This window comes from Staurois parvus, unplaced genomic scaffold, assembly GCF_062004578.1.
Source record: "Staurois parvus isolate SC_StPar_1 unplaced genomic scaffold, SC_StPar_1.0 ptg000464l, whole genome shotgun sequence".
Lineage (NCBI taxonomy): Eukaryota > Metazoa > Chordata > Amphibia > Anura > Ranidae > Staurois > Staurois parvus.
The window spans coordinates 2,030,617-2,047,021 of NW_028318260.1; the positions used below are offsets into that span (position 1 = coordinate 2,030,617).

The 16,405-nt window shown below is 45.5% G+C and overlaps 1 protein-coding gene across 2 annotated transcripts in view; it reads right to left on the bottom strand.

Moving 5' to 3' along the window:
- LOC149452785 (heterogeneous nuclear ribonucleoprotein R-like) overlaps positions 1–15,896 on the bottom strand; it is a 52,434-nt gene extending 36,538 nt beyond the window's left edge. The window contains exon 1 of one of the 2 annotated variants that reach the window (XM_089688987.1): positions 15,707–15,896. The gene's annotated coding sequence lies outside the window, so the exon portion shown is untranslated. Of the gene's footprint in view, positions 1–15,531; positions 15,672–15,706 lie in introns of those variants that run through there. The other variant, XM_089688988.1, reaches the window with a different exon arrangement.
- Between the last annotated feature and the right edge of the window lie 509 nt (positions 15,897–16,405).

Sequence of the window (16,405 nt, forward strand, 5' to 3'; positions counted from 1 at the left end):
CTGGACTCTAGAGCAGTGGGGAGACGTCTTCTCTGGAGTGACGAATCACACTTCTCTGTCTGGCAATCCACTGGACTTGTCTGGGTTTGGCGGTCGCAAGGAGAATGGTATTTGCCTGACTGCATTGTGCCAAAGGTAAAGTTTAGTGGAGGGGGGATTATGGTGTGGGGATGTTTTTCAGGGGTTGGGCTTGGTCCCTTAGTTTCAGTGAAGAGAGCTCTTAAGACATCAGCATTCAAAGACAATTTTATGCTCCCAACTTTGTGGGAACAGTTTGGGGATGGCCTCTTCCTGTTCCAACATGACTTCACACCAGTGCACAAAGCAAGGTCCATAAAGACATGAATGAGCAAGTTTGGGGTGGAGGAACTTGACTGACCTCAACCCTTTGGGATAAATTAGAACTTAAACTGCAAGCCAGGCCTTCTTGTCTGACATCAGTGCCTGACCTCACAAATGCGCTTCTGGTAGCATGGTCACACATTCCCATAGACACACGCTCTTCCCAGAAGAATTGAAGCCGTTATAGCTGCAAAAGGTAGGTCAGCTCAATATTGAACCCTATGGACTAAGGCTGGGATGCCATTAAAAGTTCATGTGCATGGAAAAGCAGGCGTACACAGGCAGGCGTATGTATGTACACACATAAATACACACACAGTGCTCAGAATAAATGAGTACACCCCAACAGATTTGTCAGAAAGCCTTTACTTTCCTTTCAGAATCAACATTTTCTATGGGTCACTATAATACAAAATACTTCCACAAATGCATGCCATCGATTGCAAACAAGATTTGTTCGTCTTGCACACACAAAAAAAAGTATTTTTCCTAACAAATTTATTCAACACCACATTGCAAAAATGAATACACCCCAATGAAAGTCTTAGGATCAAAGCTATATTTTAGACAGCAAAATCCTAATTAACAAGAATTCAACTACAGGTGAGTCTAATTATTCATTAAACTGGTGTCCAGCAGACAGTTGATTATAAAAGGGTGTTCCTTATCAAAGAAAACCCCATTGCTGTCAGCAATGTCACCACAAAAATTTAACAAAGCTGGAACTGCAACCATCTCAAAGAGATGTCCAGGCCATCCAGGAAGTGAACACCTCAACAGGAGCGTCTTCTGATGAGAAGGGTTGGAAAAAAAAAGAAAAAAAAAAAAAAAAAAAAAAAAAAAAATCGCCATGCAAGTTCACTACAGTTAGCTAACAAAGTAGAAAGCCAAACTGGGGTGATTGTTTCCTGTGACACAATATGGCGTACACTACAGCAATGGTATGCATGGGTGTCTTCCACAAAGGAAGCTTCTCCTAAAGCCCATGCACAAAAAAGCCTGCATAGAATTTGTCGTGGCCCATGCTGAGAAACAGACTACCAGAAATTTGTACTCTGGAATGATGAGACCAAGATAAATGTTTTTGGAACGGAAGGCTTCAAAACTATATGGCGTCATAAAGTTGAGGAGTACAAAGAAAAATGTATGGTGCCTACAGTGAAACAGGGTAGTTGCAGTGTCCTTCTGTGGGGCTTCGTGAGTGCTGCTGGCGTCCGGGAACTGCATTTCATTGATGGCATCATGAATTCACAGATGTACTGCTATTGAAGGAAAAGATGCTACCATCACTCCGTGCCCTTGCTCGTCATGCACTTTTCCAACATGACAATGGTCCAAAACACACATCTAAGGCCACTGCTGCATTTCTGAAGAAGAACAGGGTGAAAGTGACTCAGTGGCCAAGTATGTCTCCTGCTCTGAACCCAAACACCTATGGGGAATTCTGAAGAGATAAGTTGAGCATCACTCGCCATCTAGCATCCAGGCTCTAAAAGAGGTCGCTCTTGAAGAAAGGAAAAAGATAGGATGTTGCAATATGTTGCCAACTTGTTCATTCCATGCCTAGAAGACTTGGTGCTGTCCTTAAAAATCATGGAGGTCATAAACACTAGATGTAGTAGTTTTTGTCATAGGGTTTATTCATTTTTGCATTAACTAATTTGAGCAAAACTGAAGATTTTGTAATCTAAATTCTGTGAATTCATGATACCATCAATGAAATGCAGCTCCCCAACATCAGCAGCACTCATGCAGCCCCACAGAAGGACACTCCCACATTTCACTGTAGGCACCATGCATTTTTTTGTACTCACCTTTGCGAAACCATACAGTTTTGAAGTCATCAGTTCCAAAAACATTTATCTTGGTCTCATCACTCCAGAGTGCAAAGTCTCAGTAGTCTTCTTTTTCAGCATGGGCCCTGGTAAATTCTAAGCTGGCTTTTTTGTGCATGGGCTTTAGGAGAGGCTTCCTTCATGGATGACACCCATACATGCCATTCCTCTGCAGTGTACGCCATATTATGTTACAGGAAACAATCACCCCAGTTTGGCTTTCTACTTCTTTAGCTAACTGCAGTGAACTTGCACAGCGATTTTCTTCAACGGTTTTTACCAGAAGACGGTCCTGTCAAGGTGTTAACTTCTGTGGATGGGCTGGACGTCTCTGTGAGATGGTTGCAGTTTCATCTTTGTAAAATTTTTGTATCACTTTTGCTACAGTATTCTGACTGATAAGTAAAGCTTTGCTGATCATCTTGTAGCTTTCTCCTTTCTTGTGTAAAGAAATGATTTTCTTTCTCAGGCCTTGTGGCACTTCTCTTCCATGTCATGCCATTGCTGACAGCATTAGGAAGGGGCTTTCTTAAGTAACGTCCTTTTATAATCAACTGTCTGCTGGACACCTGTTTAATGAATAATTAAACTCACCTGTACTTGAATTCTTCTTTATTATTTTGTCTAAAATTTAGCTTTGCTCCCAAGGCTAGATTCACACCTATGCAGTTTGCGTTTGATTCATTTCTGCAGTGTGTTTTGCACATGCATTTTTGATGTTTTTTTTTCTTGTTGCTAGGCAGATTTAAAATGCAAAACGCATCAAAAAGCGGACTGCATGCTTTTCTGCAGCGTTTCCATTGCAGTCTATAGAAACAAAAACGCAACTTTTTGCATTTAAAAAAGTCCCTGACCGGTTCCAAAAATTGCACCAGGTGAAAACGTGGAGATGTGAACATGTCCCATAGGAAATCATGTTAAACGGACTGTAGTGCATTTCTGCAAAACACAAAGCGTTGCGGAAAACGCTTAGGTGTGAACCTAGGGTTAGACTTTCATTGGGGTGTATTCATTTTTGCAACATGGTCTTGAATAAGTTTGTTAGGAAAAATACTTTTTTGTGTGTGCAAATTAACAAATCTTGTTTGCAATTAATGGAAACTATCAACCTACAGAGAGGACTGAGTTCAAAGACACCCCAAAAATCAAAGTGAAAAAACGATGCAGCAGGCTAGTCCATTTTGCTGATATTTCATTGCAGCAACTTAAAATGGTACTCAGTAGTTTCTATGGCGCCCACATGCTTGTATGCATGCCTGACAACATCAGAGCATGCTCCTAATGAGACAACGGATGGTGTCCTGGGGTATTTCCTCCCAGATCTGGAGGAATCACCAGGGCATCACTAAGATCCTGGACAGACTGAGGTGCAACCTGACGGCATTGGATGGACTAACACATGATATCCCAGAGGTGTTCTATTGGATTTAAGTCAGGCAAGCATGGGGGCCATTCAATGGTATCAATTTCTTTATCCTCCAGGAACTGCCTGCATACTCTCATCACGAGGCCAGGCATTGTCGTGCACCAGGAACCCAGGACCCACTGCACCAGCGTAGGGTCTGACAATGGGTTTAAGGATTTCATCCTGATACCTAATGGAAGTCAGGGTGCCATTGACTAGCCCAGCAATGGGCAAACTACGGCCCTTTTAATCCGGCCTGCGGAGCGTGGCAAACATTGGCTGTCAGGATGTAGGCGGGGCAGCGTGACGAACTCCTCTCCTCTCACAGTCCGCCCTGAAGACCGGAACGGCGCGGGAACACGGCGAGAGGAACGCGCGGAGCAAAGGTAAGTGAATTGACACAATAGGGGGGATGAATTACTATAGGGGGGATGAATTACTATATGGGGGGATGAATTACTATATGGGGGGATGAATTACTATATGGGGGGATGAATTACTATATGGGGATTAATTACTATATGGGGGATTAATTACTATGCTTACTATGGGGGAATATTACTATACTTACTATGGATGGCATGGTAGTGGCTGGGCCGGCCAGCAGCTAGTCCGGCCCCCGGGTCCAATATATGAACCCATTGCGGCCCTCAAGTCAAAAAGTTTGCCCACCCCTGGTCTAGCCTGTAGAGGTCTGTGTTCCCTCCATGGATATGCCTCCCCACACCATCACTGACCTGACACCAAAACGGTCATGCTGAATGACGTTACAGGCAGCATAATGTTCTCCACAGCTTCTCCAGACCCTTTCAAGTCTGTCATGTGCTCAGGGTGAACCTGCTCTCAGTTGTGAAAAGCTCAGGCGCCAGTGGCGGACCTGCCAATTCTAGTGTTCAATGGCAAATGCCAGTTGAGCTTTATTGTGCCAGGCAGTGAGCACAGGGCCCACTAAAGGAAGTTGGGTCCTCAGGTCACCCTCATGAAATCTGTTTGTTTGGTCAGACACATTCACACCAGTTGCCTTCTGGAGGTCATTTTGTAGGGCTCTGGCAGAGCTCATCCTGTTCCTCCTTGCACAAAGGAGCAGATAATGGTCCTGCTGATGGGTTAAGGAGCTTCTACGGCCCTGTCCAGCTCTCCTAGAGTAACTGCCTGTCTCCTGGAATCTCCTCCATGCTCTTGAGACTCTGCTGGGAGACACAACAAACCTTTTGGCCATCCTGGAGGAGTTGGACTGCCTGTGCAACCTCTCTAGGGTCCAAGTATCGCCTCATGCTATCAGTAGTGACACTGACCCTAGCCAAATGCAACACTAGTGAAAAACAGTCAGAAAAGAGTAGGGAAAAAAATGTCAGTGGCCTCCACCTGTAAAACCATTCCCATTTTGGGGGTCGTTTCATTGTTGCCCATCTAGTGCACCTGTTGTTAATTCCATTAACACCAAAGCAGCTGAAACTGATTAACAACCCCCTCTGCTACTTAACTGACCAGATCAATATCCCAGGAGTTTAAATGATTTGATGCTATATTCTGACTAAAAAGTGTTTCTTTAATTTTTTTGGAGCAGTGGGTGCATGTATATATATATATATACAGTTGTGACCAAAATTATTCAACCCCCAATGCTGTAAAGGGGTTTAGGGACTATAGTGTACATTTGGAATTGTATTCAGAATCAAATCCTACAAGGACGTTGTAACTACCCAAATGCAACTAAAATGACATCAATTGTTTATGTAATACAGTAGTAAATGGTTCTTATGTGGTTTCTTCATTGCCACAATTATTCAACCCCTTAAAGACTACCACTCTGAAGAACAGAGGTTCATACAGGTGCTTTCCATCAGGTATTGAAAACACCTGTGGATGTCACCGAGCAGCAATCAAGCATAATAAGCACCAATTAGGCAGCTTTAAAATGACTGTGATACTCAGCTCCTTCTAGACATTTACTGGTGTGGTTACAAACATGGTGAAGGCAAGAGAATGGTCCAGGAAGACAAGAGAAGAGGTGATTTCTCTTCACAGGAAGGGCAATGGCTATAAGAAGATTGCAAAGATGTTAAACATACCAAGAGACACCTTAGGAAGCATCATTCGCAAATTCAAGGCAAAGGGCACTGTTGAAACGCTACCTGGTCGTGGCAGAAAGAAGATGCTGACTTCGACTGCTGTGCGCTACCTGAAGCGTAGAGTGGAGAGAAGTCCCCGTGTGACTGCTGAGGAACTGAGAAAAGATTTGTCAGATGTGGGTACAGAAGTTTCAGCCCAGACAATAAGACGCACACTGCGTAATGAAGGCCTCCGTGCCAGAACTCCCAGGCGTACCCCCTTGCTGTCTCCAAAGAATAAGAAGAGTCGACTGCAGTATGCCAAAAGCCATGTGGACAAACCACAAAAGTTGTGGGATAGTGTTCTGTGGACTGATGAAACAAAATTAGAACTGTTTGGGCCCATGGATCAACGCTATGTTTGGAGGAGGAAGAACAAGGCCTATGATGAAAAGAACACCTTGCCTACTGTGAAGCATGGTGGAGGGTCAATCATGCTTTGGGGCTGTTTTGCTTCTGCAGGTACAGGGAAGCTTCAGCGTGTGCAAGGTACCATGAATTCTCTTCAGTACCAGGAGATATTGGATGGAAACGTGATGCAGTCCGTCACACACCTGAGGCTTGGGAGACGTTGGACCTTTCAACAGGACAATGATCCCAAGCATACCTCCAAGTCCACTAGAGCATGGTTGCAGAGGAAAGGCTGGAACATTTTGGAGTGGCCATCGCAGTCACCAGACTTAAATCCGATTGAGAACCTCTGGTGGGACTTAAAGAAAGCAGTTGCAGTGCGCAAGCCTAAGAATGTGACTGAACTGGAGGCCTTTGCCCATGAAGAATGGGCGAAGATACCCGTAGATCGCTGCAAGACACTTGTGTCAAGCTATGCTTCACGTTTAAAAGCTGTTATAACTGTAAAAGGATGCTGTACTAAGTACTAAGATTGAATGTCACTTGGGGGTTGAATAAAACTGATAATGCTGTGAGCACAGAAAAGACATTTGTGGTTATTTCATTATAACTGTTATGTTATATTTGTCTGACCTACAAGTGCCTCTTTAATGTAAATGTAAGCAAGATGACTGAATGATCAAAAGCAATGTCAAACTGGCCAAAACACTCAATTTCAGTGGGGGTTGAATAATTTTGGTCACAACTGTATATATATATATATTTATATATTATAGAAGCATTCTCAGTAGCTTTTCTCAGTCATTTACCGCAAAATTTCCTCAAACTCTACTGATTAAACTAATACAAACAATTTCACACAAAGGAAGCAATACGAAGAGAACAGGATACTTTTTCATACAAGTGCATGGTACAGAGGGCACATAACGGGAATATGACATGTTGGGTTTACATATTCTTTATATCAGTAGGTTTAGTGTCACTGTGATGCACAAGGAGGCTGAGAATCAGAACAGTACCAAGTATAATTTAATAAAGTAATACTACGTTGCCCTTTCTCTACCAAAGTAGGTTTATAAATGTCCTGATACTCAAGGGGTTAAAACAAGCTCAAGGCTGCTACAGCAGCTTTGAGCTTGATACTATTGTTCTCAGCCGACTCCTGGCTATCATGTAAAAGTGATCCAAGCAGCTTTAGAGCCACCCAATTACAACACCCTGAACATTCCTCCATGAATGGAGAAGAAATTGAAATGAGAGCAATACTTCTGTGGTCTGTCATGGATGTGTGCATATTTAAGGCTTGACAAGGTTATTGTATTTACTCAATGTTACCCCATCTTTTATATTTTACCAAAAAAATCGTATTATACATATGTGCAAAAAACTATAAAAACTTCCTCTGTAGAAAATGGGCTGAATTTTGTAGGCCACAGCAACTAAACTCCAGGAAGCACCTAACAGGGTCATGAGCCCACAACTATGTCATTTACACTTTCCTGTTTCACCAATCACATTTAAAGCAGAACTGAAGCAATCTTCTGCAGCATATAAAGTGAGCTGTGCTTAGCTTAACATTGCCACCAAAGTCCATGTGTGCCAGGATGGATGGCTCCTGTGCATGACAATAGTTACATCATCCCACAATAGCCACTGAAGATGCCGGAGGACTGGCACCTGGGGAAAAGATGCTGACGTGGGGCCCTTTGCAGACTTCGAACCGTTAGAGAGGTGGTAAGTATAGTTACACTTTAAAGCTGTAGTAAATTCATTATTACAAAAAAACACCGACAGGCAGGGTTGTTGTAACAGAAGAGATCTTAGTGGTCTCTTTTGTCATAAACATCCCCTCACCTGCTAGTGGTAATATGTGCAGCTCAGACTATATTTATGCCCCCACTGGTTGTCGTGGCGATGGGACTCCTGTGCAGGTGTCACAACACTACAACCTGGCTATTCAAGCGGCTGAAGTTACAGAACCTGGAAGGAAGACTGAGTGAATATAGAAATGCTGGGGACCAGGGGGAGCCATGATGGCAAAGTGCTGCAGGGCTCTGTTTGACAGGTAAGTCTGTAAGTCGGTAATTCTCTAATTCAGTGTTTCTAAACCTTTTTTCAGTCAAGGCACCCTTTAAAATTCTGCACAATCTTGAGGCACCCCATAACAAAATGTAAAAAACAAAACTATTCATTTTACAAAATGCAGAAACATCCACACCCAGTATTAAAGGCGATTCATTCTTTCAATGCAAATACTCCTGTGTGAACACAAGCTACGACAGCCTGGGTTCACAGAGGAGCAGCAGGGAAAACACATGCAATTTGGACAGGAATTGCATACTATTCTTTGTGGTACAAATTGCATCCATACATTTTGTATTGACACAAATCGCACAGCAAAGTATCGGTAATCGGTATAAGCGAGTACTTGACCGAATGTAAGGGTAGTCATAATTGCCGATAAAAAAAAAAAAAAAAAAAGGGTATAGGTGCATCCCTACCAGCAAGTCTGTTGTTTTTTTTTAAAAAAGCACAAATCCCCAGCAGAATGTATCAGTCTACACGGGTAAGACAAACCATTTAATACTGGCATTTGTAATTAAAATGATCAGCTTTTATTGATGTAAAACCGTTATCCCAAAAGCAAAAAAAAGCTGCCTGCTGTAATGGGTTTTAAAGTTTGAGCTGGGGTTTGGCTTCAATTTGTCACAGCATTTAAATCTGCTAGTACATTTAACCCCAACACCCCCCCCCCCCCCCCCCCCCCAACTGCCAATGCTGCTTTGCTTCTTCATCCACAGTATCTCACTAATGCTGGAGGTCTGTTACTGGCCAGCCACATCTAATGTTTGTTAAGCTGCAATATACAGGTGAAACTCGAAAAAGTTGAATATCGTGCAAAAGTTAATTTATTTCAGTAATGCAACTTAAAAGGTGAAACTAATATATGAGATAGACTCATTACATGCAAAGCAAGATAGTTCAAGCCGTGATTTGTCATTACATGCAAAGCAAGATAGTTCAAGCTGTGATTTGTCATTACATGCAAAGCAAGATAGTTCAAGCTGTGATTTGTCATAATTGTGATGATTATGGCTTACAGCTCATGAAAACCCCAAATCCACAATCTCCGAAAATTAGAATATTGTGAAAAGGTGCAATATTCTAGGCTTAAAGTGTCCCACTCTAATCAGCTAATTAAGCCATAACACCTGCAAAGGGTTCCTGAGCCTTTAAATCAGCGGTTCTCAACCTGGGGGTCGCGACCCCTTTGGGGGGTCGAACGACCATTTCCCAGGGGTCGCCTAAGACCATCGGAAAACACATATTTCCGATGGTCTTAGGAACCGAGACACCGCTCCTCTCTCCGGCGATGTGTGGGCGGGATGATACGCTGCTCCTGTCACCTGGCCACACCTCCGGGATCGCTCAGCAGCTCCGCCTCCTCGCCGCTGATTGGCCACCGGAACTGTAGCTCAGGAGAGGCACACAGGCGGCCAATCACCGGCGAGGAGGTGGAGCTTGGAGAGGAGGAGCCGAGCGGCAGCGCGCGTACATCAAAGAAGATCGAGGGAGCTGCCGGAGCGAGTGAAGAGGAGAGCGGCCAGAGAAGGAAGACAGCTGACAGGTAAGTGAGAGAGCGAGCCCAGGCTGTCACTAATACCAACGATGGGGCACTATTCCTCCCCCCACTGACACCAACGATGGGGCACTATTCCTCCCCCCACTGACACCAACGATGGGGCACTATTCCTCCCCCCACTGACACCAACGATGGGGCACTATTCCTCCCCCCACTGACACCAACGATGGGACACTATTTCCCCCCCCACTGACACCAACGATGGGGCACTATTCTCCCCTCCACCACACTGACATCAATGATGGGGCACTATTCCTCCCATTGACACCAATGATGGGGCACTATTCCTCCCCCCACTGACACCAACGATGGGGCACTATTCCTCCCCCCACTGACACCAACGATGGGACACTATTTCCCCCCCCACTGACACCAACGATGGGACACTATTTCCCCCCCCGACCCCAATGATGGGGCACTATTCTCCCCTCCACCACACTGACATCAATGATGGGGCACTATTCCTCCCATTGACACCAATGATGGAGCACTATTCCTCCCCCCACTGACACCAACGATGGGACACTATTTCCCCCCCCCCGACCCCAACGATGGGGCACTATTCTCCCCTCCACCACACTGACATCAATGATGGGGCACTATTCCTCCCACTGACACCAATGATGGGGCACTATTCCTCCCACTGACACCAATGATGGGGCACTATTCCTCCCACTGACACCAATGATGGGGCACTATTCCTCCCCCCACTGACACCAACGATGGGACACTATTTCCCCCCCCCCGACCCCAACGATGGGGCACTATTCTCCCCTCCACCACACTGACATCAATGATGGGGCACTATTCCTCCCACTGACACCAATGATGGGGCACTATTCCTCCCACTGACACCAATGATGGGGCACTATTCCTCCCACTGACACCAATGATGGGGCACTATTCCTCCCACTGACACCAATGATGGGGCACTATTCCTCCCACTGACACCAATGATGGGGCACTATTCCTCCCACTGACACCAATGATGGGGCACTATTCCTCCCACTGACACCAATGATGGGGCACTATTCCTCCCACTGACACCAATGATGGGGCACTATTCCTCCCACTGACACCAATGATGGGGCACTATTCCTCCCACTGACACCAGTGATGGGGCACTATTCCTCCCACTGATACCAACGATGGGGCACTATTCATCCCACTGACATCAGTGATGGGGCACTACTCCTTCCACTGACACCAATGATGTGGCACTACTCCTCCCACTGCAAAATTACAGTTATGAAGTAGCAACAAAAATAATTTTATGGTTGGGGGTCACCACAACATGAGGAACTGTATTAAGGGGTCGAGGCATTAGAAAGGTTGAGAACCACTGCTTTAAATGGTCTGTCAGTCTGGTTCAGTAGGAATCACAATCATGGGAAAGACTGCTGACCTGACAGTTGTGCAGAAAACCATCATTGACACCCTCCATAAGGAGGGAAAGCCTCAAAAGGTAATTGCAAAAGAAGTTGGATGCTCCCAAAGTGCTGTATCAAAGCACATTAATAGAAAGTTATGTGGAAGGGAAAAGTGTGGAAGAAAAAAAGGTGCACAACCAGCAGGGATGACCGCAGCCTGGAGAGGATTGTCAGGAAAAGGCCATTCAAAAGTGTTGGGGACTTTGACAAGGAGTGGACTGAGGCTGGAGTCAGTGCATCAAGAGCCATCACACACAGACGGATCCTGGACATGGACTTCAAATGTCGTATTCCTCATCAAGCCGCTCCTGAACAACAACGTCAGAAGCGTCTTACCTGGGCTCATGAAAAACAGACCTGGTCTGTTGCTCAGTAGTCCAAAGTCCTCTTTTCTGATGAGAGCAACTTTTGCATCTCATTTGGAAACCAAGGACCCAGAGTATGGAGGAAGAATGGAGAGGCACACACTGCAAGATGCTTGAAGTCCAGTGTGAGGTTTCCACAGTCTGTGTTGATTTGGGGAGCCATGTCATCTGCTGGTGTTGGTCCACTGTGCTTCATTAAGTCCAGGGTCAACGCAGCAGTCTACCAGGAGATTTTGGAGCACTTCATGCTTCCTTCCACAGACGAGCTTTATGGGGATGCTAACTTCATTTTCCAGCAGGACTTGGCACCTGCCCACATTGCCAAAAGCACCAAAACCTGGTTCAATGACCGTGGGATTACTATGCTTGATTGGCCAGCAAACTTGCCTGACCTGAACCCCATAGAGAATCTATGGGGCATTGCCAAGAGAAAGATGAGAGACATGAGACCGAACAATGCAGAAGAGCTGAAGGCCGCTATTGAAGCATCCTGGTCTTCCATAACACCTCAGCAGTGCCACAGGCTGATAGCTTCCATGCCACGCCGCATCTGAGGCAGTAATTGCTGCAAAAGGGGCCCAAACCAAGTACTGAGGACATATGCATGCTTATACTTTTCAGAGGTCCGATATTGTTCTATGTACAATCCTTGTTTTATTGATTGCATGTAATATTCTAATTTTCTGAGATTGTGGATTTGGGGTTTTCATGAGCTGTAAGCCATAATCATCACAATTATGACAAATCACGGCTTGAACTATCTTGCTTTGCATGTAATGAGTCTATCTCATATATTAGTTTCACCTTTTAAGTTGCATTACTGAAATAAATTAACTTTTGCACGATATTCTAATTTTTTGAGTTTCACCTGTATTACATTGTTTTAGGTTTAAAACTGCTTTAGGCCTGCGGAGATGCCATTTTTTCTTCAAATGACTTTACTACCACTTTAAATTGCGTCAGAATACGGCTAGTTTCCATGTTGCACTTTTTAGTCCTGATGAGACCCACTGTAGTGGGCGTGTCTAAGAATTGCTAATTTCCATCACGAGCTGGGGTTCTCAGATCACCAAAAAGGACTGCACCCTGCAAGCCCCCCCAATGTTTAAAGTAAGAGTCCAATAAAATCCTATCTAAGCTTAAACCTACTCCCACCCCCATTTTAAGCCATATACCAACTACCCTGTAAAGCAGCGGTGGGCAACTGTGGCCCTCCAGCTGTTGGTGAACTACAAGTCCCATCATGCCTCTGAATCATGCTTGTAACTGTCAGTTTTGCACTGCCTCATGGAACTTGTAGTTCTACAACAGCTGGAGGGCCACAGTTGCCCACCCCTGCTGTAAAGGATAGATGTCTGTACTTACCTATTCTGAGGGCGCTCTAATCTCCAGGATCGATTTCCAGTGCTGGCTTTAGTGTCAAGGATGGACAGCCGACAATTGATGCCCCCTAGAAAGCCTATGGGTGATGTCATCGCCAAAGCTCTGCAGCCGTTGTCAGCGATCTCTCCTCTTAACTGAAGCTGGCCACCGGAGAGATCATGTGACCAGAGCACCCTCAGTAGTAGTATGTAAATGCTTCTTTCCTTTACAGGGTAGTTAGAATAGGCTTAGAATGAGGGTGGGAGCAGGTTTAAGTCTAGAAAGGATTTGACTGAACTTTAACCGCTTTCCTATAGCAGATATACTGCTACAGGGTGGCAGGGCTACGCAAAATCACGTAGCTGCTATTCACGGCTTTGGCTGTCAATCACCGGGTCCCGGCCGGTGATTACTCACTGGCACCCGGTGATCGAAGAGCATTACAGACGGTGGGAGAGAACTGTAAGTAAACAATACAGTTCTCTCCCCGTCAGCTCCTGCACACTGCTATGCATGGCTTTGCATAGCAGAGCTATGCAAAGCAGTGTGCTTACAGTGAAGCACAGTAAAACAGCACACAGTTAAACCTTTGATTGCCCCTCATGTTAACCCCTTCCTGCCCAGTGCCATTAGTACAGTGTAAATGCTTTTTATTAGCACTGATCATTGGTGTCACTGAGGATGTCAGTGACACCAAGACAGTTCCCCGCCAGTGTCAGAATGCCCACCGCAGTCCCGTTATAAGTCGCTGATCGTCCTCATTACTAGTAAAAATAATTTAAAAAACAAACAAATTCCAGTATCTATACCGCCATTTGTAAAGGCAGCTAATTTACACATATTGGATTTTTTTTTTTTCAGCAAAGCCATGTAGCAGAATACATTTTGGTCTAAATTTAAGAGGAAATTAGATTTTTAAATTTTTTTTTACTGGACATGTTTAATAGCAAAAAGTCAAAAATATAGTTTTTTTGCTCTCAAAATTGTCACTTTTGTTTTCATAGCGCAAAAAATAAAAACCGCACAGGCAATCAAATACCAACAAAAGAAAGCTCTATTCGTGGGAAAAAAAGGACGTAAATTTTATTTGGGTGCAGCGTTGCATGACTGCGCAATTGTCAGTTAAAGTAACGCAGTGCCATAATGCACAAAATGGCCTGGTCAGGAAGGGGGGTAAATCCTCTGCAGGGCAAGTGGTTAAGGGTGAATTCACACTGACTTGCATGGAAACGTGCATGCGTTTTAACGCGTGTTGAACTGCATTTTAGCACATTCCCAAAATGCAAGCCAACGCAGAGACTCAAACTAGGGATGCACCGATACTTTTTTTTTTTTAAATCGGCGAGTACTGATACTTTCAGTCAAGTACTCGCCGATACGCCACCAATACTAGTAAAAATTAAAAAAAAAAAAAATCCCAGTATATATACACCACCATTCACGTGAACCAATTAATTTACACATCCCTAGTTTGTCTATGCAAGTCAATGCATAGACCAGGGGTAGGCAACCTGCGGCTCTCCAGCTGTTGCAGGATTACAAGTTCTATCATGCCTCTGCAAGTCATAGCTGTAACTGTCAGTTTTGTAATGTTGCGATGCCTCATGGGAAATGTAGTTCTACAACAGCTAGAGAGCTGCAGGTTGCCTGCCCCTGGCATAGACAAACTAGGGATGCACCAATGCCGATTTAAAAAAAAAAAAAAAAAAGGTGAGTACTGATACTTTCAGTCAAGTACTCGCCGATACCGAATATTATTATTCTACAGGATTTATATAGCACCAACAGTTTGCTCAGTATGGTGCGATCTGCGTCCGTACAAAATGAATGGGCAAAAAGAATGGGATGCAATTTGAACAGCAATGTGGTGCAATTATTACCCAAATCGTATGTGGTTTCCCCACCGCTCCTGTGTGAACTCAGGCTTGTCATAGGGATTTCAGCCTGGATTCACACAGGAGCGGTGCGGGAAACCACAAGTGATTCGGACAGGAATCACACCGTATTCCTGTTCAAATTCAATGGCATTCTTGGCAGTGCGATTTTCACCCACTCATTTTGTATGGATGCAAATAGCACCGCAAAGTATCGGTTTCTGAAGCATTTTCATGTGTTCGAGTACTCGTGAAAATACTCAATATCGGCGCATCCCTAGCATAAACGTTTATGTGTCCTGTTCACACTACGATGCAACGCAATGTGAACAGGACACACAACAAGCAATTGTTTTTTATGTATGCGCCGACTTGCGTTTTACAAGTGCGCTAAAATACGACAAAAATGTACATTTTCCATGAGCTTTAGCGCATGTCGGAGTGAATTGACCGCAATGCAGAACTTGCCACCCTGGCTCCAGTGATGTGATCTCCGGCCACGCACATCTTCTAGCGGCTGCGGGTGTCAGACTATTTCATTGGCCGGGACGATATGACGTCAATCCCATGCATGCGCAGGATGCAGCCAGCCAACGTTCTGCACTGAGTGCATGCAAGGCACACTGTACAGGGGCAGACAGGCAGGTAGGTCATTAAGCAGAGGAGACAATGCATGTCTGCTGTGTTACCAAACCTGCCTGTTCACCCAATCATATATACATGGCGTTCCCCTTTCATTTCCACCACAGCCCCCTTTAGAAGTATCTCTGTCATTGCACTACACAGAAGATGGAGGAATAAGCAGCATGCTACCTGTACCATCCAGGACTAGAGGTGTACACTAGCAGGGACATGTACCGTGCACACTGCGTACGCTGCATCCTCCCACAGCACACAGCTCTGTCAGTAGCAGTGATTGGGGTCCTTCCTGACTAAACACACAGCCCTCTCTGTAGAAGCCTCGGCCAGTCCCCCTTCTCTCACTCACCCGCTCACACCGCCGTACTAGGCTGCTAAAATGGCGCGTCTTCCCCGGCCAAGCCGCCTCCTTCTCCCGTCTTCTTCTCCCAATCACGGAGCCTGCGTACGGGGTCGTCTACGGGAAGCATCAGGGGCCTTCCAATGAGGCCGGCCTACAGACGAGGGAGCGGGAAGAGGGGGGTGTGTGCTGCTAACTACGCACCGAGCTCGGCTCAGAGGACGGGAGGCGCCAATGGCTGCAGGGGGATGGAGGAGGCTGTACACCTCAGGGGCCACACATGACTCGGGGAGTGGATGAGGCTGTACACCTTAGTGGACTTTCAGGGCTTTGGTGATGCTGAGGGATGAATGAGGCTGTACACCCAAGGGGCTACACAGGGTTTCTGGGATGGAAGAGGCAGTACGCCTCGGGCTACACAGAGCTTCGGGCGTTAGATGAGGCTGTACACCCAAGGGGCCACACAGTGCTTCGGGGGATAAATGAGGCTGTACACCCAAGGGGCCACACAGGGCTTCGGGTGATAAATGAGGCTGTACACCCAAGAGGCCACACAGGGCTTTGGGGGATAAATGAGGCTGTACACCCAAGGGGCCACACAGGGCTTCGGGGATGGAAGAGGCTGTACACCTCATGGGCCACACAGGGCTTCGGGGGATGGATGAGGCTGTACACCCAAGGGGCCACACAGGGCTTCGGGGGATGGAT